A 22805-nucleotide genomic window follows, 5' to 3' on the forward strand; every position below is an offset into this window, starting at 1 on the left:
AGTGGACAGGAACACATGTTATCTCTATGCCTGTGCAGGAAAAACGCAAAACGCAGGTAAAAAAACGCCAGTGGGTGGGCGCCCTGAGGGTTGTTGTTGTGTTTTGCGGGACAAGTTGTATTTTTCACTACTATTTTGCTACTATTTAATGTATCATATAATGTACTGAAAAACTTTTACAAAATTCTTAGTGGAGTAAAATGAAAAAAAAACGACATTCCGCCATCTTTCAGTGCGTTTTGTTTCTACGGTGCACAAACTGCAACACAAATGACCTGATATCTTTATTCTACAGGTCAGTACGATTACTGCGATTCCAAATTTGCATAGTTTTTTTTTTGCTGTAGTACTTGTATGGTTTTTCAAAGACATTTAATTTTTTAAAATTATTTTCTGCTGCATCTTCTGCGCGCAATAACTTTTTATTTTTCCGTCGACCTACTTGAGCGAGGGCTCATTTTTTGCGAGATGTCCTGTAGTTTACGTTAATACTAATTCGGAATACATATGACTTTTTGATCACTTTTTATTGCATTTTTTCTGGGAGACAGGGTGACTTAAAAAGTGCATTTCTGGCGTTCTTTATTTTTTTTCGGACTACGTTCACCGTGCGGGACAAATAATGCACTACTTTGATATCTCGGACTTTTACGGAAGCGGCGATACCAAATGTGTATTTTTCTGTTATGATTTAGATTTTTTTATTATAGATATAGCATAGGAAGGGGGATTTAAACTTTAGTTACAGGGATTCACCTATACTCTTGCTCCAGAAATGTTTCAGGGGTCCGCCTATACTGTGGGTGCACAAAGGTTTCCTATAGCGGTGTTCAGCTGTCTGGCACAAATACACTGAATGACTTGGGCAGAAGTGTTGGCCGAGGCTGAGGTTCTGGGTGGGGTGAAACTCTGCCATGTTTGGGCACTCTCATTTCTTCATGTGTAATACTGTCTTTGTGTTTCATGGGCTCCCCTATGCTGTGGGTGCACAAAGACTTCCCATTGCGGTGTTTTAGCTATCTGGCACAAATACACTGAATGACTTGGGTAGGGTTCAGTGCAGAAGGCTTCCTCCATTGCGGTGTTGAGCTATCTGACACCTACTCAGAATGAAGTTTGTGGGGACACATGGATTTCCCATAGCTATGTAACTCACGGCACGTTGGGTCAACGAGGTGGACCAAATTTAGGGAATGCTAAAAAGGGTGTGGAGGGGCGGTATTATTTTTAGGGAGTCAATTTTGTTTTCCGCACAAGGGAGCAAAGGGGCCGGTAATTTATTCAGTTGTGCCCGGAAATCCAACGGGTGTTCCTCCATTATAGGCCGAGCCGTGTGTCCTGTTAGTAGATTAGGGCCACAACGGGTCTGAACAAGGGACAAGCAGGGGGATCCATTTTGGGGTGAAAATCCTCATTTTCATCTGCACTATAGAAAAAAAACTGCCTTTAAAATGACACATGTGCAAAAATATGAAATTTTATTTTTTGTCCTGTAAATTGCGTTATTTTCTGAAAAACACACTGTGGGGTCAAAATACTCCTGACCCTCTCAGTGAATATATTAAGGGGTGTATTATTGACACCTATGAGCCTTTGCAATCTTAGTTGATATAAGAAAACAAAATGTTCCTCAAAATTTTAATAATTTTAAAGGGGTTTTCCAGTCACAAAGTTACTTTTTAGCTAAGCCTATTGTTGTATAGCAATCAACTCAATAAACTCCTCTAAATACCTTTTATCTTCTGTTTTCATGTCTTTCTGATATTGCATGCTCTTGCAGCCTCACTTTTTGTCTAGCCCATTTACATGCAAAGATAATCTTTCAAAGATTTAAAGATTGAAAGTTTTAGCAATCTGTTGCATAAAATGTTAATGGACATTAATGTCCATTAACACTTTATCATCTTCATTTGCATGTAAAAGGGCCTCCAGGAACTGTTTGCAGAGCCCAGCTTGTGACTAATCACATGCCCTAATTCCATGCACAGACATGAGAATTCATGTGCACGAATGGGGAGAATAGAGCCCATTGCTGGCAATGGGTTCATTTTCACATTCTTTTTCACGCATCCATGCTTTTGGGTGCTTAACAGTCAATGGGAATGCCTGAACATTTCCACTCAACCTGTCTAAACTCTATTAAAGCCTGGAGGCAGCGCACGATGCCAAGGAGCTTCGATGTGGAGCTCCTCATTGCTTTTGTGGAAGAGCTCTGAAAATACGCGTGAAAAAGCCCTGTTCAATGCACAAGTTTTCACGCAGCAAAGCACGCCGGTGTGTCAGGAGCCTCAGTTCCAAGACAAAATCTGCAACAATTACGCTACGTGGAGCAGTATGTTCACATGGCGGATCATTTCAGTGGGATTTTCCACATGGAGTCTGTCGCTACCTGCTCATTCAAGCTGATGTATTTTTGGTCAGTGTGTGGTCTGTATTTCACCACGTGGGCCCATTATGGCCACTAATGTATCATGGAGCCAAAACAGACATGCGGTTCCTCACTGTCAGATGTTGTCAGATGTGAGATGCAGCCACGAATGCTGAGCACGACATCCATATGACCATGAGAATGGGCCCTAAAGCCGTGGCCGTAATCGGCGGCACCTTTCCTGTGGATCAACAGACAGATTCAGCCCTAGGCAAGATACAAATGCAGATCTGCGGAAATATGTGGCAAATAGGCAGATTTCTGTGGCGGTTTTTCAGGCGGATTAAGTGGGGAAAATCCTGTGGCAGATTCCACTGTGTGAACATTCTGTTCCCGTGATATTTTTTTGAAGCTATGCTACAATTACCATAGAGGCAAAGAAGAGACAAAACAATTTTCATTCTCTCTTTCTCATTCATACTCTCTCTCCTTCTCACTCATTCATTCTCTCATTCTCTCTCCCTCTAATTCATATTCATATTCGTTTCTCTCATTCACAGTCTCTCTCAGATTTTCTCATTCAGATTATCTCTCATTTTTTCTCTCATTCATTCTCTCTTTCATGTTATTTCTCTCATTCATACTCTCTCATTCATATTCTTTATCACATTATCTTGCTCATTCATATTCTCTCATTCAACCTCTCTCATTCATATTCTCTATCACATTATCTCACTCCTTTGCTTATTCTCGCTCATTCATTCTCTATCACATTCATTCTCTAATTCATCACCTCCTACTATCTCTCATTCATTATATATCACATGTTCTCTTTCTCTTCTGTGTCACTGTTTGTTTAGAAAATGAATGCTTAGTTTTTCTCTGGAATAACCCATTACATTTGTACGTCTCCCAAATGGTTAAAAAACCAAAAATTTTCAAATGTGCATCCAGAATAAAGTAAACAGATGGACTTATATATCTCATCAACAATTTGTACAGTATGTTTACACATATTTGACATTGAAAATGTGAAAAAAATGACAATTTTTCAAAATTTTCCCAATTTTGGCGCTTTTATTAAATACCCACAAATTCTATGGGTCTATTTTTACCACGTAAATGAAATACAACATGTGGCGAAAAAACAAGGTCAGAATCACCTGGATGTGCAGAACCTTTACGGAGTTATCTTATGATAAAGTGACATGTGTCAGATTTCCAAAATGTGGGGCAAACAGGCTTGGTCACTAAGGGGTTAACATAAAAATTAAACTAAATAATAAGTCTTTTTCTGATGACACTTTCCCTTTGAAGCCCAAACTAGACCACATGCTTACAGGGTTAACTGCAAGTTGGAGTCATGATGAGTGGTAGATTTCTAAAGAGCGAAAACATTGAAAAGAGATGTTTGTAATAAGCAATTAGTGACGCATCAATCTCCCTACAACCCAGCCAGCTTTAGGCGTCAGTGTCCTGGGGACCCCAACTGCCAGCTGCTATTCATAGTTGGGGTCCTGGGCTCATCCTCCACAACTTCTATACTTACACCCCTGGTTGGATCGATCCAAGTTACCAGCGGCAACATCATTTTTGAGCTGACCCTTTGCATCTTCACTGAATGCTTTTATCTTCGGCCAAGATGGGACCTCAAGTTCCTCACGAATTTTCTTCTATTGGCACCTTATATGTTTTTTCTTTCTTCTTAGATATAATAGCTGGTTAATGTCTCAAAGCAGATAAAGTACAAGAGGAGGAAGCGAGTTCTTCAGACGAGGATATGTGTCAGTGATGAGACGTCACGATGACATTGTGAATCACACCGACTTTAAGGGTGAGGTGTGGATCACCAGCTGTCTCTCCGGCATTGTACACAATGTATACCCACAAAGAGAGGTGTCTCACAGGGCATCAATCAAAAGATTTGCTGAACACTAGAAAGCTGTAGAAAACGAGCCGATATATCATCATTTTTAAAAGGCGTCGTGACATTTCAAAGTTACACTGAACCTGAGAGCAATGAGAATGACAAACGGCCATCATAATGCCATGGAGAAAAATGATCAATCACAATTTACTTGCCGTGGCAAGACCAGAGTTGAAAAAAAAACATATTTTTGAGAATTTTTGAAAATACAAAATGAAAACAACTAAATGGCCAAAAAAGCAATCTGTACATAAAGTCAGAATCTGATGTAATTTAATATATGTAGACGGATCTATAGGCAGGATGCTGGAGCACGAATGAGTTGTCAGATCTGGGGAGTACAGAGTCCAGCGTCCGAGGATACAGCGGGGTAGAGATATTAACCTTGTCATGGGGCTCTACCATCTCCTCCCTCAGGGTAGCTCAGGACCTCATTACTGCTGGGGAGATCACAGGGATAGTAACTGGGGGTTACCTTAAGACAAGTTGTCACTCATGACACCACCATTCCTTCTCCTAGAATGGATCTTGTAGATAAATAAAATATTCCCACATCAGAAGAGTATATTTTGGAACAAAACCAGAAACAGTCGATCTTGTCAGTTTACTTAAACGTCTTACCAAAGTAATATAACAGTCTCAGTACAATGGTATACAGAATTATATCTCGATGGAGCTCACGGGGTAATGGAACAATTCACAGGCCAAGTTATTTGCAGGTCCTTTCACTCCCGACAATCACTTTCTCCACCGGCAACAACACTCACTCTTGCTTTCTTCTCTTCTCGCTAATAAGTGGTTCCTCTCTCAGTACTCAGCAGTGGTACAGAGGATCCCTGAGTTGAACAGGCCCAGGATGAGCATAAGGCAATTGCTTGGCCTCCTCCATACTCCACGCACAGACCTGTAACACCCCAATGAACTTACTGTCCATATGGCCGGAAGCCTAGTCCTAGTCATGTGACACCAACTCTCTAACTGGACACTCAGGATGAGATATCGCAGAAATAATGGAGACGAGTCCAGTAGTATTTTAGTAATCTGAGAGAGTGCATATTTACTAAACTATGAAAATTGCAGTAACAATTCAGTTAACAGTTCTCTGTAACATATTTGCAGCAATAAACTGGCAATTTGAGTAACAAGAAGATGTAGCAGTATTGACTTGATGATACACTGACTTCAAAACTCTCTCTCGCTTGCTTTACTGTAGATTGATTTAACTAGACAATTTTCCCCACTAGTGGATTTAGATGAATGATTGATTTAAATTAGACTGAAGGCTATTATGAAGCAGAGGGGCAAGTGGCTGTATGCTAATCCGGGCTTGGATTTCACTGGGTAGCTACAACTCACTGTTTGATGAAGATAGACCTCAGAAAGGCTTGGCCTTTCTTTCTCTGCTTCTGCAAGATGCCAAGGGAGCAGGTTTTTCAACTCCATGTAGCACTGTCTCACTAACTATATGAGACTACTTTACATGGCAAACATTGAATAGTCCAGGTTTGGCTGCTATACTAATAGGTATTATGCATTTACGCAGACAACATCTGATCCGCGAAATATATACTCACCTGTGACTAACTCTATACTTACCATCTCGCCATCAAACACTTAGGATTACACCCCGAGAGGCATATCCTAAAACTTATAAGAGGTCCCTGAGGAGCTCAAGAGTTGAGCGAAACGAGCCGGACCAAAGGACCAAATATAGACTGAGTTTTCTTGGTGACAATACCAAAGTATAAACAGCTTTTGTCTTGGGGACCATCAGTTTCCCCTGATAACTGATACCCATACGAGAGGGGTGTATCATCATTTAAAAACAGTCATTTGTTGCCTCTGAGAGATATCTGTTTTGATATTTCACTATATCGAGAAAGAAAGATAGTGGCATCTACATACTCAAAAACTCTCTGAGATATAGCTTCAGAGATAATCTTCTTTTTTATGTACTTTGTGTGTCAGTCTGTGTCAGCACTATTTTAAATTTTAATTGGTTAATTAAAGGTTACGTTTTAGAGTCCTAACAGTGAAAGGTTTTTCAACTCACTCTACCTCTGGTAGCAAACGTGCTGTAACAAACTTCTCCTCTCCGACAACAGAACTGAAACCTCTCTGTCGCGGCCTGTCGATCGTGACAACGTTGTGGCATGGTGGCCTCAACGCAGGCCAAAGACCTGTTGTCTTGTTAAGCAGGTCAAGGGTTAATGCACAATTACAGAGTTCTGCTGGCGCTGTCTGCCTTTGCTGCATGGATGCATGCTGGATTAGTCATGCCTGAGAGTTGGCTGGAGGTGGGGTTCTCTATTTATACTGCCAGTTTTCAGGTGCTGGGCATGGTGCCTGTGATCCACACGGAGGTGACATAATAAGCAGCCAGACGTTTCCTCAGAGGGTTTTTGTTTTCCCTGGCAGGAGCACGGATCCCATTGAGGCATTATCCAACCAGCTTAGGTCTCTGGCTATCGAGGTTGCTGATGCCATGCAGCAATGCTTAGGTGGTATGGGTTTAGTTACAGAACCTAAGCTGGATCTGCCAGATAGTTTTACTGGTAAAGTTAGGAGTTTTGTGTTTTCAAAGAATTCTGTAAATTGTACTTTAAACTGCCCCCTGTTTCTTCTGTGATGAGTGTCAGAGGGGAGGGCTGGTAATCTCCAGGTTGCAGGAAGATCCTCAGGCCTGGGCATTTTCATTGCCTCCCACCTCTGAGGCTTTTTTGTCAGTGGACTCATTTTTTTCAGCTTTGGGTCTTATCTACGACAACCCCAATAGGGTATCTCTGGTGGAGCGTAAGATCAGAAGCCTATTTCAGGGAAAATCACCTATTGAAGATTTTTGCACAGAGTTTAGCCGTTGGTCTAATGATTTACAGTGGCATGATCCTGAATTAAGGAGTCAATTTTGCTTTGCGCTTTGCGATAAGATAAAGGATCTCATGGTTTCACATCCCACTCCTAATCACAGAAGGTCCCTAAAACAATAATTCTTTATTAATATGCGTTAAAAACATTGGGCTCAAGACAGTCTCCAAATAATAGGGGACAAAACATAAACAAAAACCAGACAATGGACGAGTCACAAGTGCTCATAGACGTCACAGTGTTATAGGAGTGTAAGATCAGAGGGCCGGCAGTAACTCAGGTTAAGTCCAATATGAATCTGGGGTATTGGAGTTTTATAGTTAGAGGTCAGTATGATATATTACACCAACTTGCTCAATTTCCCTTTAATTTAGTTGGCACTCTGGCTCTACACTTTCTAATCTTATACGAAAGTAGCCTAAATAGATGAGCCGATATATTGGGCCCTAGTGGAGTCGATATATTAGGCCCTAGTGAATTGAGATGGTCTCCACTAGTAGAGATTCAAGGTTCTAATTCATTCAGAGTACATAGTCCGTTCAAGGTTCAATGCATTTCAGTCGGACCAACGGCTTTTCAAGAACCGGGTGGTCCGATGTAAAAGATCGTGCACAGGTCTATCCGTATTCAACAGACGTATGACTTATAGCATTAAGATAGTTAGTTGTGGTCTGAATTGGTGCCCATCATATCTTAGTGTTGGTAAACATTGAATTTAGAACCTCGAGATTGCTTCCCCCCCCCCCCCCCCGAGGTATACTATAGGGTGATGCTCATTTGTTACACTTGGAGCTCCCTATATGACAGATAGCAGTGTCATAGGGAAACAATTTGTCCAAGGTAAGAATAGTGTAGCCCACCTCCAGCTGGCCTGACGTTGGTCTGAGTGTCTTGATGATGCCACCTAATAGACGTTAGAATAGTGACACAGTTGTCAGGCTATTCCAGCTAGGATCTCAGTGCTTAAGAAAGGGAGCAATACCCCTAGAGCTCAATCTGCAGCTGCAGACAGTTCAAATCGCTTGCTACCAAAGCTAGCTAAAGCCTGGGTCAAACAATCATGACCATGTAAATAGGCTATCCAGACTTAGCAGCAGCGCTGAGGAGAGAGCATTTCACTTTTCAAACTAATTGTAGAAAAAAGTGATATACTTTGCTACTATAGCTAGCTAAAGCCTGGGTCAAACGATCACGACCATATAGCTAAGCTGTCTAAACTGAACATCAGAACTGAGAAAGAGAACACATCACTAGTTAGGCTAATTGTAGATAGAGAGTGATATAGCCTCCTGCCCTGATGGTGGGTAGGTGGCTGTCCAACATCCCACACCTAAAACTCTTGACGAGGCCATGTCCCTAGCCATATGGATTGTTCGGCGGTTGAGAGAGCGGCCAAATGAGCTATCCTTTGCCTCGTCCATAGAACCTGTTGAGCGTAATGAACCCTTGCAATTAGGCTCTTTATCTAGTGGGATGGGGAGAAGGGTAAAGCAGGGGGGCAGAGGTCGCTGTTTTTTCTGCAGACGTAAATGACACTTTATACAGGTTGTCCTTTCTGAGGGTCTTAGTCAGGGGAACTTGCTGGCCTGATAGATAAGAGGGAGTTCCCATTTGGTCCGCAAGTCAGGTTGGTACTTCCGGCAGAGATCTGTGTTGGTGGGTGTAGTTGCCTGGTAACAATCTTTTTGGATCGTGAAGCGGAGTCAATTTAATTCATTATGAGGTTGCCAAAAGGCTGAAACTTGATATAAGACCCTTGGATTACCTGATACCCTTATCAGCGATTGATTCTGCTCCACTGTCTCAGAAGTGCTTAAAAATGTTTTGTGTCAGACATTTGTCTTAAGATTGGTTTATTCCATACTGAGAAAATAATGTTGTTCGTCATGGAATCACTTCCTACACAGGTCTCTTCAGAGGTCGGGGTGGGGGCTGTTTTGTCTCAAAGCACCTGCTAATTAAAGAATCTTCGGCCATATGCATTTTTTCATGAAAGTTTACCTCTACAGAACAGAACTATGACGTTGGGGGCAAAGAGTTGTTGGCCATTAAGTGGGCGTTTGAGGAATGGCAACATCTTCTGGAAGGAGCTCAACATAAGGTGACAGTTATCACTGATCACAAGAACTTGATTTATTTAGACACTAATCCATTTGTAGAGAGGCAGCATTCACGGCAAGACCGATGAATAAAAGGGAACTTTATTCCACCAGGGTTCCAATAGCATCTACAGCAATGTGGACGGCACAACAAGGTAGTAGCGACGACGTTTCGATCTGGATAGGATATTTCTCAAGCCCAACTAAACTACCCCCACTCATGATTTAAATTTATATCGTAATTAAAATATAATTATCATCAGTCTGGTGAGCGCCTGGGACCTGTGAGCGCTGTCATCAGATAAAGCCACAGCCATTCCTCCTCTAATGACTTATGCCTTCCAGTATCAGAGCGGAGATGTATTCATCCATACTCCATAGTACGCATGCGTCTCAGCGGCCAGCTCTCGCGCGACCTGTCAGATGGGCGCCAGCTGTGTTACTGCTCACCAGGACGCACCGCTCACTCCATATATACAGCATTTAGGGCTGTCAAAAGGCTGCAAAGAATGATAATATTGAAGAAATCAGCAGCCCCATATCATTCAGGGATATACATAATCAGCCTAATAATCAGGCAGTGAAACCCAAGCCATACAAAATAACGGGGCTAGCAAACCATGGAGCTTCAATACAACAAACTTGATTCACAAGACATTATTTTACAAAAAAAACACTCAGAGAAACCACAGCACCTCTTTATGCTGCAGAGCTGAACTAAAAACAAATCCCATCTGTGCTACTGGGAGTAGGATGAGTGGCTCAAAGGTATCGCAGGTCGATGCGCTGACCATCTGTGGAAATAAAGAGAAAATAATAAAAATCAACAGCTATAATGACACCACACGGACCAGCAAACATCTAACTATACCCATCATATTTCAAAAAAGTACACCCCCGTATTAAATTCATTATTCAGACCTTTCGGAGACATGGTGTCCGAATTAAAAATCCACCTAAGCTCTTTTTGACATAAGCGTTTCTCTCTATCCCCTCCCCTAATATCAGGGGGCACATCATCAATTAGTCGGAATTTCAGCTGACTGATTGCATGTCCGGCTGCATCAAAATGCCTAGGTAAGGGCAGATCTACTTTCTTAGTAGGGATAGTGCTCTTGTGGCTGAGGATTCGCGACCGAGCCTCCATCGTGGTTTCTCCCACATAAAGTAGGTCACAAGGGCACACGATCAAATATTTAACGTATGAAGACCGGCAGGTGTATCTTTTTCTAATACGGAATTGCTTGCCAGTCCATGGATGGCTAAACGTATGCCCCCTGAGGAGATTGCTACAACACGAGCATCCGAGACAGGGAAAGTTACCCACACGACCCAGAAAAGAGGTGTCAGGTATCTGATTGTCACTCACACTATGAACCACTCTGTCTCGGATGCTCGCGCCTCTCCTATATGCCATCAGAGGGCGGCATCTGAACTCATTCACCGACGGGCAATTCTTGCCTAACATGTGCCAGTGTCTACGAATAATGCTGGAGATTTTCCCACTCATGTCTCCAAATGTAGAGATAAACGATATCCTAGGGGCCGTCTCAGGTTTCAGCTCCGGAGTCAACAGATTACTCCTCGAGACTGCACACACTCTTCCAGCCGTTGATGAGACTAATTCCTCGGGGTATCCCCTCTCTAGGAACCATTTACACATCTCGGAAAGCCTGGCATCAAAGAACTCATCTGCCGTGTTTCGGTGAACATGAAGGCATTGGCTCCATGGTAGTGCTTCTACCAGGCATCTAGAATGATTGATTTATTTAGAATCAGCAGAAAGACAATTCTAGACAAGCTCGGTGGTCGTTGTTTTTTTGCTTGGTTTGATTTTGCGGTCACATATCGACCCTGCAGTTGTAATATCGGGGCGGATGATCTCTCTAGACGTTTTGTCCCGGTGGTCTCTGATGAACCCCCTGCATGCATTCTGTCCGAGGCGGTGGTGGTGTCCACTGTGTCCCTGGATCTTGTGGAGCAGATCCATAAAACACAAGGTTTGGCGCTGGCTGGCTTGCCTAAAGACAAACTTTTTGCTCCACTACATTTGAGGTTTCAAGTACTTTCGGAGATGCATAGCTCTGTTCTGGCAGGTCATCCTGGCATCAATAAAACTTGTAAGTTATTAAGTTGAGCTTTTTGGTGGCTGTCTTTAAGACGTGATGTTTTGTGTCGGCATGAGAGGTTTAGGCCAGAGCCAAATCCCCTCGGCATCTCCCTGCCTGGAAGTTGATGCCCCTGCCGGTCCCAGAGGGACCCTGGACTGATTTGTCCATGGATTTTATCACGGACTTACCTTCTTCCGAGGAAAACACAGTACTCTGGATGGTGGTTTGATCTCTTCAGTAAGATGTCTCATTTTGTGCTCATCTTACCTAATGCTAAAAAATTGTCTAAGCTCTTCATAGTTCATGCAATTAGGTTACACGGGGTACCATCTAACAATGTCTCTGATCGAGGGGTGCAGTTTGCATCTGGGTTATGGCATTTTCTGTGTCGCCAGTGTGAATGTCTCAGGCCTGAATATCATTTTGTCTTGTCTACCACTTCTTGACACAGCTAACAGGATTTTCTTGGCATACTGCTAGCAGTACAACTCAGCTAAATTTACTAATCGCATATCCTGTTTAGCTGGATTAAACAACAGAATGTAACATTGGAATGTGAAAACACAAGTTACTGTTCAATCTAAGATAACATCTCTAACCAACAATGTATGCTTATGTAAAAACAAGTTCATCAGGCATAAAGCCCGCCCTGCGTCATATTACTATATAAGTTGTGACATATGTAATAAAGGTAGATTGCTTCGTACATAGACCTGTCTGTGTCCATTGCTTTCTCACGGCGGCCACCATAACCACCTCTGATTTGGAGCCTCACAGCATATTGACGGAACGATTGAATTTCCCTAACAAATTGGCGCCCAAAAATGTGGGACTTGAAGGAATAAGAGGACCATCTACACCTCGAACCTCCCGGACCCAGCTGGGATAAGGAGCCACTCGGAAACACGGATTGACAAAACTGCGCAGTAAGGTAAGGCTTTCTCTTGCCAAAATCTATCCGTGTTTCCTGGCCGCTCCTTTCCTGTCCGAGGGGTAAGAAGTGCATGCCTCTTATAAATCTTCAAGCTTTTAAAAGAATCCATATGGTGGGTTGAATATGCTGTGCAGGTGTTCTTTAACAGTTATTGTTTTTATTTGTTACTTTGCGTGGTCAGTTTACAGAATATGAAACCCTCTTGCCGATCTCTGAAAAGCATGGTATAAGTTGTACCAGGGAAGCCTAAAGTATTCAGGGGATAGAATCCCTGATGGGATCCTCTTATAGGCATAAGAGAAGTAGTAGAGATGGGGGGAAATAAGCAGGGTGAGAAAGTATTGATATTAAAAGAAGGAACTGACATGCTAATGCTTTTGTCTTTATGTGTGCCTGTTTATGCATGAGTGAGTGATTGAAATGAGCTGACCTGATCTATGGAACCTGACCTCCGGGGTGCAAACATAAATCTCTGTGTCCCGTGTTAACAGGAACTCAATCAGTGACGCTGTAAGGAGTCCCTAACAAGGCCACAATTCTGGACAAGGCCCCCTGCGGTTCCGTTTGTATATTTCAATGGCCAGGGGATATGTGTGTGAAAGAATAAAAATAATAAGCCTCTTGGTGTACATAAGCCGCCCACCATGGGCAATACTGCTGGTAAAGAGGATAATGTATGAAAGACTGCAAGAGAAATAGTAAAACAAAGAGAAGGCAGAGATGCAGTAAGTAAAGGATATGAAGGAACAGGAGTATTAGACCCCCAGCATTGGGATAGGTTTGCAGAAAGTCATGCTGGATGGGTTAAAGATAATGGATTACGGGAAATGTTAAATAGTTGGAAAAAGTCAAGTAAAGATATAGAAGAAGGTTAAACAGGGATAATAGTTGCTAACTGAAGTGATGAATATAGGTATGTGGGTGGACATGGGCATAAGTTGTATTGTGTTTGTCATTGGATAACCTATACTGGACAAAACATGTAAAAACCGCGGTGAATAAGATTTTTTCTTATATATGTCCTTTGTTCACTGTTGGCAGTCCTATGTACTGTAAATACAATCCCAGTTTCTACTTCACATGATAAACTCATCAGTCCGTATATGAATGAATAAAGCACCAGTGTGAATTTGCAGTTTTGTAAGGTGGGGCAAGTATATTACACTCTAGGTAAATTCTAAATAGACACAGGAGCCCTGGATTTTGCACATAAAAGAAGATGGTTATAGGCAGTGGAACGTGTTATACAGTTCTACTATTTGTCTAGAGAAGTTTCTTTGTTCTATAGGAGATAGGTTAAATTCCAAAGGGTGGGGTACTCTGCTGTAAAGGGTCTTACCATGCCGCGGTTGCAGCTCCTCCCGGGGCGGCGGGGTGCTGGATCCCTGGGTCCCTCGGTCGGGGCGCGTCCCCTCGGCTTGTGGTCCGGCTGCCGGGGGCGCGGGTGCCTGGTGCTGGTGGCTCGCGACACCTTGCGCGTGCATCGGTAAGTGCTGCTGCCGTGCACTTGCTTCCTTTTTATATTGTCTGTTGGGAGTTGGCTTCTCCCTCTCTCCGCCCCTGGGCGGAGGCTTCTGTTCATAAGTTTGGCAGTGACTTGCAATCACTGCCAGTTATTGGTTTCCCTAGTGAGCTAGCTAGCCCGCCTCTGGCTGTCTCCTGCTCTTGTCAGCTTGTTTGCTATTTTTGCCAGGTTGCTCCATCTGCCTCAGGTCTGCTTTGTATTTTCGTGTTGGTTTATTACATCTGCCTTTTCTGTCGTTATTCTGCCCTTTCCATCAGGTACGCCAGCGTCCCTTCTTGGTCCCTAGCGAGAGTAGGGACCGCCGCCCAGTTGCCCGCCTGGGGTTAGCCAGGAGTGGAGCCAAGTAGGCAGGGACAGGGGTTGCGGGTGAGATCAGGGCAACCCGGGCTGGCGTTTCAAGGGCAGTATACCATAACCAAGGGCCTACTTGTCTGTGCAAAGAAGTGTGAATTGAGAATTGGTTATATTTGGCTGCACAGGAGAATTAGAGTGTCAAATATTTGTCGGTCCTGATCATAAATGTGGATCCGTCTTTTTCTTTTGTGAATTTTTGTATGTGTGCAAAGGGCCCGTATGTGAGTCATGTTGTATTATATGAAATATATACTGTTCGATGGCTGAAAATGAAATGAGAAACTGACCCGGCTCCCCCATTGTCGGGTGAGTTCCCTCTTCCACTTCCACCGCCTCCTTCATCTCAATTCCAACCGTCTCTTTCTCCCCTACCCTATGCCAAGCCATCCACTCCAAGGTCAAACATTGGACCGGAAGGGTGGACCTGCTGGCATTGTGGACAACAAAACCCAGATTGGAGAGAGAGCTGCCCTACTTGCGGAGCTCCTCGGCACAAACCGGTTATGCTTATGCTTACTAGATCCAAGGCTAATGAGTGGAAGCATGAGGAGGAGTATAAGGAGGAGATGCAGGGAGCAGAGGGTGATACAGGAGCAGATGTAACACAGGGGGAAGGCAAAAGGAGCCAATATCATGTAACATCACAAAAAGGCAAATCTAGATCATGGACGCCACAAGAGCAGAAGTCGCTCATACAGCAATTACCAGACCCCATGACCAGACCTATGCCTTTCTTTAGACAGATAGCACAAATACAAGACACATACTCTGCAACATCAGCTGATCGGGGTCCTCTGATTATGTTGAAAACAGGGGAGGCAGTGGGAACTATAATCTTAAATTATGTGAAAGACTATTGTGGCACAGATTGGGATAAAATTAAACATAGAGAATTAAGAAGTGGTAAGATATTTTTAATTGGTCTAGAACGTTGGGCAAAAGAAGAATTGAGAGAATCCTCCTTGTCTCTTTCTAATATCACACAAGAGAAGGATGAAAGTGTAGAACAATTCTATGCCCGCCTTCAACTACGTTGGTCAGATCTTGCATATAGTGGTATACAAGAAATTGGTGAACATGTACTTAGCATGGCCTTTGTAGAAGGTTTATGGAAACCCCTGAAGTCTAAACTCATAGACAATAAGCCAGAGTGGAGACAGTCTGAATCACAGGCCCTTTTACAGACAGCAAAGGGCATTGATTTGAAAGAAAAAAAAGGATGCTTGGACTGTCCTGCCACAAGGTGTACAGAATTCTCCAAACATGTACACCCTGGCACTCCAGTCTGTCTTGCAGGCATGGACTCCGCTTGATGGGACTGCGCTGTTGCAATATGTTGATGACCTTCTGCTTTGTGCTGAGGATCTGAAAACATGTCAATCTACATCCATTTCTTTTCAAAAAATTTTAGCAGAAAATGCTGTAACGCTTCAAAGGAATATTACAGCTTTGTAAAGAAAAGTTTGTGTTTCTAGGCCATTGCCTAGCTCAAGGACCAAACATCTCACAGAAGAACGCAAAGCTGCAGTTCAAGCCATTTCTGTACCTTCTTCTGCTCCGCACCTTTTTGATACTTGTCTCATACTGCCGTCCTTGCATCCATTGCACTGAACTCTCCGGTCATGCGACAGCAGTATTGCTGCAAAAACATGGAGGACGTCCACGGGCACTTGGGTATTACTCCATGAGAATACATCCGGTGGCCTGAGGAGCTCCCTCTTGTGTCCGTGCGGTGGCAGCAGTACAAGCAATGGTTGACAAGTCTTCTGAGTTGGTCTTGGACTACCCCCTAGTGGCTCTCACCCCTCATGACATCCAGAGTATACCCACTCAAGTACAACCTACCATCTGTCTCTAGCTCATCAAATCCGGCTACAATGTGCTCATTTTATGCCCCCCCCCCCCAATATTTCTTTTCAATGTTGTACTACCTTGAACCCGGCTACTCTTCTTCCAATTGAGTAGCTCCTGGCTCAAATGGGGGAGGGGGAGGCATAGGTTATCTAGGTATTGAAGATCAGCTTTTTTAATTTTTTTATTTTTACAAATAAGATCGTGATCTATTTGAAATAAAATATCAGCATGATTGTCTAGCATTGATGCAACCAGAAAATTAAGGTTTTAAAAACAGTTACTGGAACCCCTGTTGACAATGCATATTTTGAACTTTTTGTAGATGGTACCAGGGTGAGGATGGACGACTCCACACCGGATATGCAGTGGTCACACAACAAGATGTCCTAAAAGCAGAAGCTCTGCCTCCGCATGTCTCTGCACAAGAAACGGAACTAAAGGCCCTCACTGAGGTATGTAGATTGGTGGAAGGTAAGACGGCAAACATTTACACTGATTCCTAGGTATGCATTTGGCATAGCCTATGATTATGGTCCAATATGGAAGGTGAGAGAGTTTTTAACTTCATCTGGACAACTAATTAAGAATGGTGCAGCAGTGCAGAGTCTCATGAAAGCCCTTCTGTTACCTGAAGAAGTAGTGGTCCTCAAGGTGAAAGCACACACTGATACTGAAAGCATAAGTCAGAGACAAACCTTTGGACATTGATAAAAATGTGGATATTGATATGCTAAGGACTTTACAGTTGCAAGCCAGCAAGGAGGAAAAGGACAGATGCACTAAAAATGGGAACAGCAGGACAGGACGGCGTACTGCAAACAGTCGACAAAACTTGCCACCGTCTCTGTATCCCATGATGGCAGAGCTGATCCATGGAAAGACGCACTTATCAAAAGCAGCAATGATGGCGACGCTTGAACGAGGACAAGTGGCTCCTGGGTTCTCTGTAGCCACTACATCATTTGCCCAATCTTGCATGATCTATGCCATAAGTTATCTAGGACAGAAGGTAAAGGTCCCACAAAAACACTTGCCTAGGCCACTCTACCCATTTCAGAGATTGCAAATTGACTACATTCAGCTCCCACGTGTTGAGAAGTATGAATTTGTGATTGTTGTTGTTGATATCTTTTCAGGTTGGGTTAAGGCCTACCCTGTTACCAAGGCAACCGCACAGGTAACCGCAAAGAAACTCATGAATGAGGTAATTTGCAGGTACGGGGTACCGGACGTGATTGAGTCAGATAGAGGTACACATTTCACAGGTGAAATCATGCAACACATCATATCTGCTCTGGGTGTATCTCAGGCTTTTCCTACACCTTATCATCCGCAGAGTAGCGGAAAAGTAGAAAGGATGAACGGTACCCTAAAATTAAAAATACAGAAAGCAATGCAGGAAACGGGAAAACCATGGACTAAGTGCTTTCCATTAGCCCTTTTCTCAGTAAGATATGTACCTAGCAGAAAGACGGGGTTATCACCATATGAAATTTTGTTTTGGTGTGCACCAAGACTGGGCCTGTATTTTTCACAGCACTTGCAGGCCCAGTATGGTGCGCTAACTGACTATGTTATGTCTCTTAGTGCTCATCTGAAGGTAATGCATAACTAGGTGTTTTCTTCATTTCCAGATCCTAACTTCCTTGAGGGAATGCATGACCTACAGCCCGGAGAGAGTGGGTGGTGGTAAAAAGACACATAAAGAGGGTTTTGGAGCCCAGGTTTGATAGTCCGTATCAGATGCTATTGACAAAAAGCACTTCTGTCAAATTGGAAGGCAAAACTAACTGGGTACACGCCTCCCATTGTAAGAAAGTACAAAACTCAGAGGAAAAATGAGGTGGTTAGCTTGTGTGTTATCAGGTATGCTGATACTGTACATAAGAGTCTATGCGGTAACCCCTGGAGAACTGTTAAGAATAGTAAAGAGGGCAGAGAAAGATGGGCAGATGACTCGTAGTTGGGGATGGAAGTTTCACACAAAAATACGTACACAGAATAACTTTACGTGTGCGGCTACCTTCCAATGTGTGTTTGCAAATTGTACTATAAAGGGGATTGGAGCACTGTATAGCCCCACAGTAGGGTTTACAGGATGATCCTACTCTCAAACTGTACACAGTCTGGTAAAAATTGTTACAGTACTCGTAGTGTGCACAGGTATACACAACGCTGGACTCTCACCCACGTCAATGTCCCTTCCTGGAGGTAGCCCCAAAGGTGGACAGGTCCAGGCCGCCAACACTGACCCTACACTGCCTAGTGGCAGGACAGGAAGGACGCAGAGGAAAACTTACTAGTACTGACAGGCTAGGCAGATGGAATAACCAACACGACAGAAAAACCACAGGACCAAGGCAGAGCTGGAATGAGCCAAGGTAACCTCCACAGGAACAGGACAGAAGTAAAACACAAAAGGAATGGAACAAAGTACCAGGGCCAGACACCAGGACTGCTCAGGGAACACTGGAGAATAATTGGCAACGGCCAGGCAGCAAGAGCTGGCTCTTATAGGGAGGCAGGAGAAGCTGATTGGCCGACAGACATGTCAATCACCAGCACACCTCTCAGACCCTATCAGGGTAATTACCCAAGACTAGAAAGCACAGGAGCTGTTAACCCTGGCTTGTTTGGACAGAGCCTACCGAAACAAGGTGTGCTGGCAAATAAATAACTATGTGCTGACTGAGACATGACAAAAATAGAATGTTTTTCCGAAGATCAAGGATGTATGGCTGAATTAGATCATCTATATGATTATTATAGAGTAATGAGGTCACTAGAATGTAAAAGGAACATAACAGGTGCCAGTGGCAATAATTTCACCATAGACTTGAAAGATAAATATACAGTACTATATATAAATGCTACCAGCATAACAAATCGTACAGTCTGGGGACACTATCTAACCGTGTTAGATATGAGACCGAAAGTACGCAATGAGAATACCACATACCTGTATGAATGTGTCCACAAAGAGCCAAAAAACCATTGTGCATTTTAATATTTCTTTTCCTGCAATAAACCCTGCACCAGAGTAAAACGAGAATGGTATGATACCCTATTAGGGGGAATTGGTACAGGTGGCGGGGTATTGGACTCTATAGATTTAGAGGTGATGAAGAATAAATTGGCTGGGGGAGGACAGGATGTTTCTAAATTGGTAAATGCTCAGGCACGATGGATGCCTTCCTTGTTTCTTCCCCAACACCTTATGCTCGGTTATGATAAAGATGTATTAACTCTTTTTAATTGGAGCTTTGCATTACAATATAGTTTATTTGCAAATGTAAGAGATTTTATAAAATACACACAATGTAATCTGCAATATATGTAAATGCTACATGAGAGAGCCAAAGCACAGCCAGACCTCATGACCAATAATGAAAGAGTATGGAGAAATATATTAAAAAATATGATACCTAAGGGAGCATGGATACAGCCTGAAATAGACAGTGTAAAGTGTACAACTGAGTATTGTAAGGCTCTATGATAGATTTCCAGGTGAAAAACACCGATCTGATGTGCAAGTTTATAGTTTTACCTGTGATATTTTGTCCACCACTATACCCAGCACAACACTGATTACTTAAATTTGAAGGTGTAATGGTGGATACAAATAAGACACATAAAATGAACACCTGTGAAAAGACCTTAGATAGTCTAGTTTGTGGTCAGGGGACAGCACAATATAAGCCATGTTTGTTATACCATACAGTCATTATATGCAACTGGACCGTGTTGCCAAATTCTTATCACATGATGATAGAAATAGGACCACAATATATTTGTATGGTAACGAATCAAAAAAACAGCACCTCCATGTACAATTTGACTACACCCTTCTCAGGAGGTTTACAGAATGTGTTCCTGTTATACTGGTTTGCAGAAGTTTATACTTTCCTCCCTGATGCTGAAATAACATTAAGATATTATTGGCATCCAGACATATTACCAATATCTAATATAACAATATCACTTCAGAAGGTAATTAACGTTATGAGAAGCACTGAGCACATGAAGAAGCATTTAGAAGTCATTAATCTTACATTGGTAGATTTGGAGAAACAGACGGTTTCGGTGGCAGATGAACTTATCAGTATAGATACGAAGATACAGGTGGATACAGGGCACCATTGGTATGATGTATTCACAGGTTGGTCGCCCACAGCAGGAAAAGTTATGAATTTTGTATTGCATCCTTTATTATTACTTTTTACTCCGTTTGTTATTTTGAGTATTTGCAATTTCTGGATGTTCTGCAATATGAGAAGACAAGCCAATAATTTGGAGATGCTTCCCCTACGATATCATTAAAACAGCCATCTTAAAGAGCATTTTTTGATGTCAATCCGGCAAGAAGAATTGAAGAATATAATGGATAAGTCTGGCATGGGTGGAATAGAACCCTTGAACGTACCATCATCTTATGGACTCTTTCTCGATGGACAATTTTAAATGGGGGATTTGTGAAGGTCTCAGGCCTGAATATGATTTTATCTTCTCTACAACTTCTTGACACAGCTAACAAGATTTTCTTGGCATACTGCTAGCAGTACAACTGAAGTTGTAAAAAAAAAACAAGTTCATCAGGCATAAAGCCCACCCTGCATCATATTACTATACAAGTTGTGACATATGTAATATAGGTTGATTGCTTTGCACATAGACCTGTCTGTGTCACTGCTTTCTCACGGTGGCTGCCATAACCACCTCTGATTTGGAGCCTCACAGCATATTGACGGAAGAATTGAATTTCCCTAACACCAGTTAGGCATACAACTGTCCTTTTCATCCACCTACCATCCAGAGACAAATGGCCAGACTGAGGGGTGTGACCAGAGTCTCGAGCAGTATCTGCAATGTTTTGTTTCAAAGAATCAGGATCACCAGTCTGGTTACTTACCTCTGGCAAAGTTTGCCCTGGACAACATCCGTGTTTTGGTTATTTTACTAAATTCACGTCGGAGGTACCACAAGAGAGTGAATTTTCATCCAGCCTCGAAGCAGTTTGGGAGGAGGTGCAGGGAAATATCAAGAGATCAGTCAGAAGCTATAAGAGAGTGGTGGATATCAATCAGTCAGAGGGGGTTAGCTTTCAGGTGGGTGATTTGGTCTGGTTGTTCACTGGGAACATTAAGCTTAAACAACCATCTTTTAAGCTGGGACTATCTTTTATTGGTCCTTTTAAGATTACTGAGAGCATTAATCCGGAGATTCCCAGATCACTAAAAATCAGCTTGGAGATTCCCAGATCACTAAAAATCACTGAAGTGTTCCATAAGTCGTTACTTACGAAGGTGGTCAATCCTGGACTTGGGTTGTCACCTCCTCTGCCAGTGTTGGTTGACGGGAATCTACAGTTCGAGTTCAGCTGCATCATTGACTCTCGTCGAGTCAGGAACTTGCTGCAGTATCTGGTGCATTGGTGGGGGTACGGTCCTAAGGAAAGGATGTGGGTTCCAGTGGCTAGGGTCAACGCAAACCGTTTAGTCAGGAATTTTCACAAATCAAATCCTGGTAAACCAGGATATAAGGGTCCAGAGCGCCTCCTCACAGGGGAGGTACTGTTGCGGTCTGCAGGTCGTGACAACGTCGTGGAAGTGTTGCCTCAACACAGGCCAAAGACCTATTGTCTTGTTAAGTAGTTCAGGGGTTAATGCACCATGTGCAGAGTTCTGCTGGTGCTGTCTGTCTTTGCTGCTGGATTAGCCATGCCTGGGAGTAGGGTGAAGGTGGGGTTTTCCATTAACTCTGCCAGTGTTTAGGTGCAGAGGGGCTATATATTCTTACCCCTACTTGTGGCCTTATGCTTATTCTATTCCATGGTGGAGAACTTGGAGATAAGTTGCTGCGGGTTATTTTCCATCTGTATTGTTGCTTTTTATTTCTGTTTTGGCTTTGTATGTTGGTTCATCTCTCCAGGGGTTCCTATAGAGACAATGAGGGGCCCAGAAAGAAAACAGTAGGGGCCACCTGTAACAAGACAATGTCTCTGCTTTAGGCAGGGAGTCGTCAACCCCCCCCCCCCCCCCGTCCTGCTAGGTTAGAGCCAAGCTTCCTTCCGTCTCCCTTGAGTGGTGCTCTGTTCCACATAGCGTTGTATGCAGCTTTTTCCTACTGTGTGTGCATTCCCTGTTGCCGTGTTGAGTGTTGTACTATTGTGTCGCACGGGCTTTAAATCTGGGCTACGTATTTCCGTTTTGGTGTGCACTGCTCTCTAGTGCATAAGTCCATCTATGGAAGTAGTTGTGAACATCACCCTGCGTCCGTGCTTGCGTGGTGCTTGTGAGCCGCACGGACGTGACACTCTCCTTACTCACACCTGGCTGAGTCTAACTGTTCTCTGTCTCTTCTTTTTATAACCTCTCTTTCCTTTCCACACTTTCTGAACTGCTTCTCCTGCATAGGGACTTGCAAGGCTGCCTCCTTACCCCTGGGCTCTGCCCCAGTAAGATTAAGCCTGACTGCAAGACCAGAGACCAGTTAATGGGTAGCTGATACATTTACTCAGGTTTTACGCTAATAAGAAAAATGAAACAATACCTCTGCAGTGCAATCTATTGGATGGCACCATTCCTGCAAATCAATGTCCGACCCTTTATACAGGTCTCTGCAACAATGACTGGAAATTGAAAACCAAGCCAGAACTCATACACAGACCACTGTTTCAGGCTTTTGCCCCTCATCATTGTGCAGTAGGATAATGGCTTGGCTAGTGAGAGGCCTATGATGTATGTCGGGACTGGTCTCATCACTTCTAAA

At 43.1% G+C, this 22805-nt stretch overlaps 2 long non-coding RNA genes across 2 annotated transcripts; one reads left to right on the top strand and one right to left on the bottom strand.

The window, feature by feature from the left end:
• Window positions 1-9345: 9345 nt before the first annotated feature.
• On the bottom strand, window positions 9346-13784 carry LOC136578618 (uncharacterized). The gene is made up of 2 exons (XR_010786648.1): window positions 13644-13784; window positions 9346-10053 (listed from the first exon to the last, which is right to left on the bottom strand). It is a non-coding gene; the product is annotated as an uncharacterized lncRNA (long non-coding RNA).
• LOC136578617 (uncharacterized) lies at window positions 12079-20682 on the top strand. Its single transcript, XR_010786647.1, has 3 exons — window positions 12079-16489; window positions 17174-17241; window positions 17672-20682. It is a non-coding gene; the product is annotated as an uncharacterized lncRNA (long non-coding RNA).
• The last annotated feature ends 2123 nt before the right edge of the window (window positions 20683-22805 follow it).

This window comes from Eleutherodactylus coqui, chromosome 9, assembly GCF_035609145.1.
Source record: "Eleutherodactylus coqui strain aEleCoq1 chromosome 9, aEleCoq1.hap1, whole genome shotgun sequence".
In the NCBI taxonomy this organism is placed as follows: domain Eukaryota; kingdom Metazoa; phylum Chordata; class Amphibia; order Anura; family Eleutherodactylidae; genus Eleutherodactylus; species Eleutherodactylus coqui.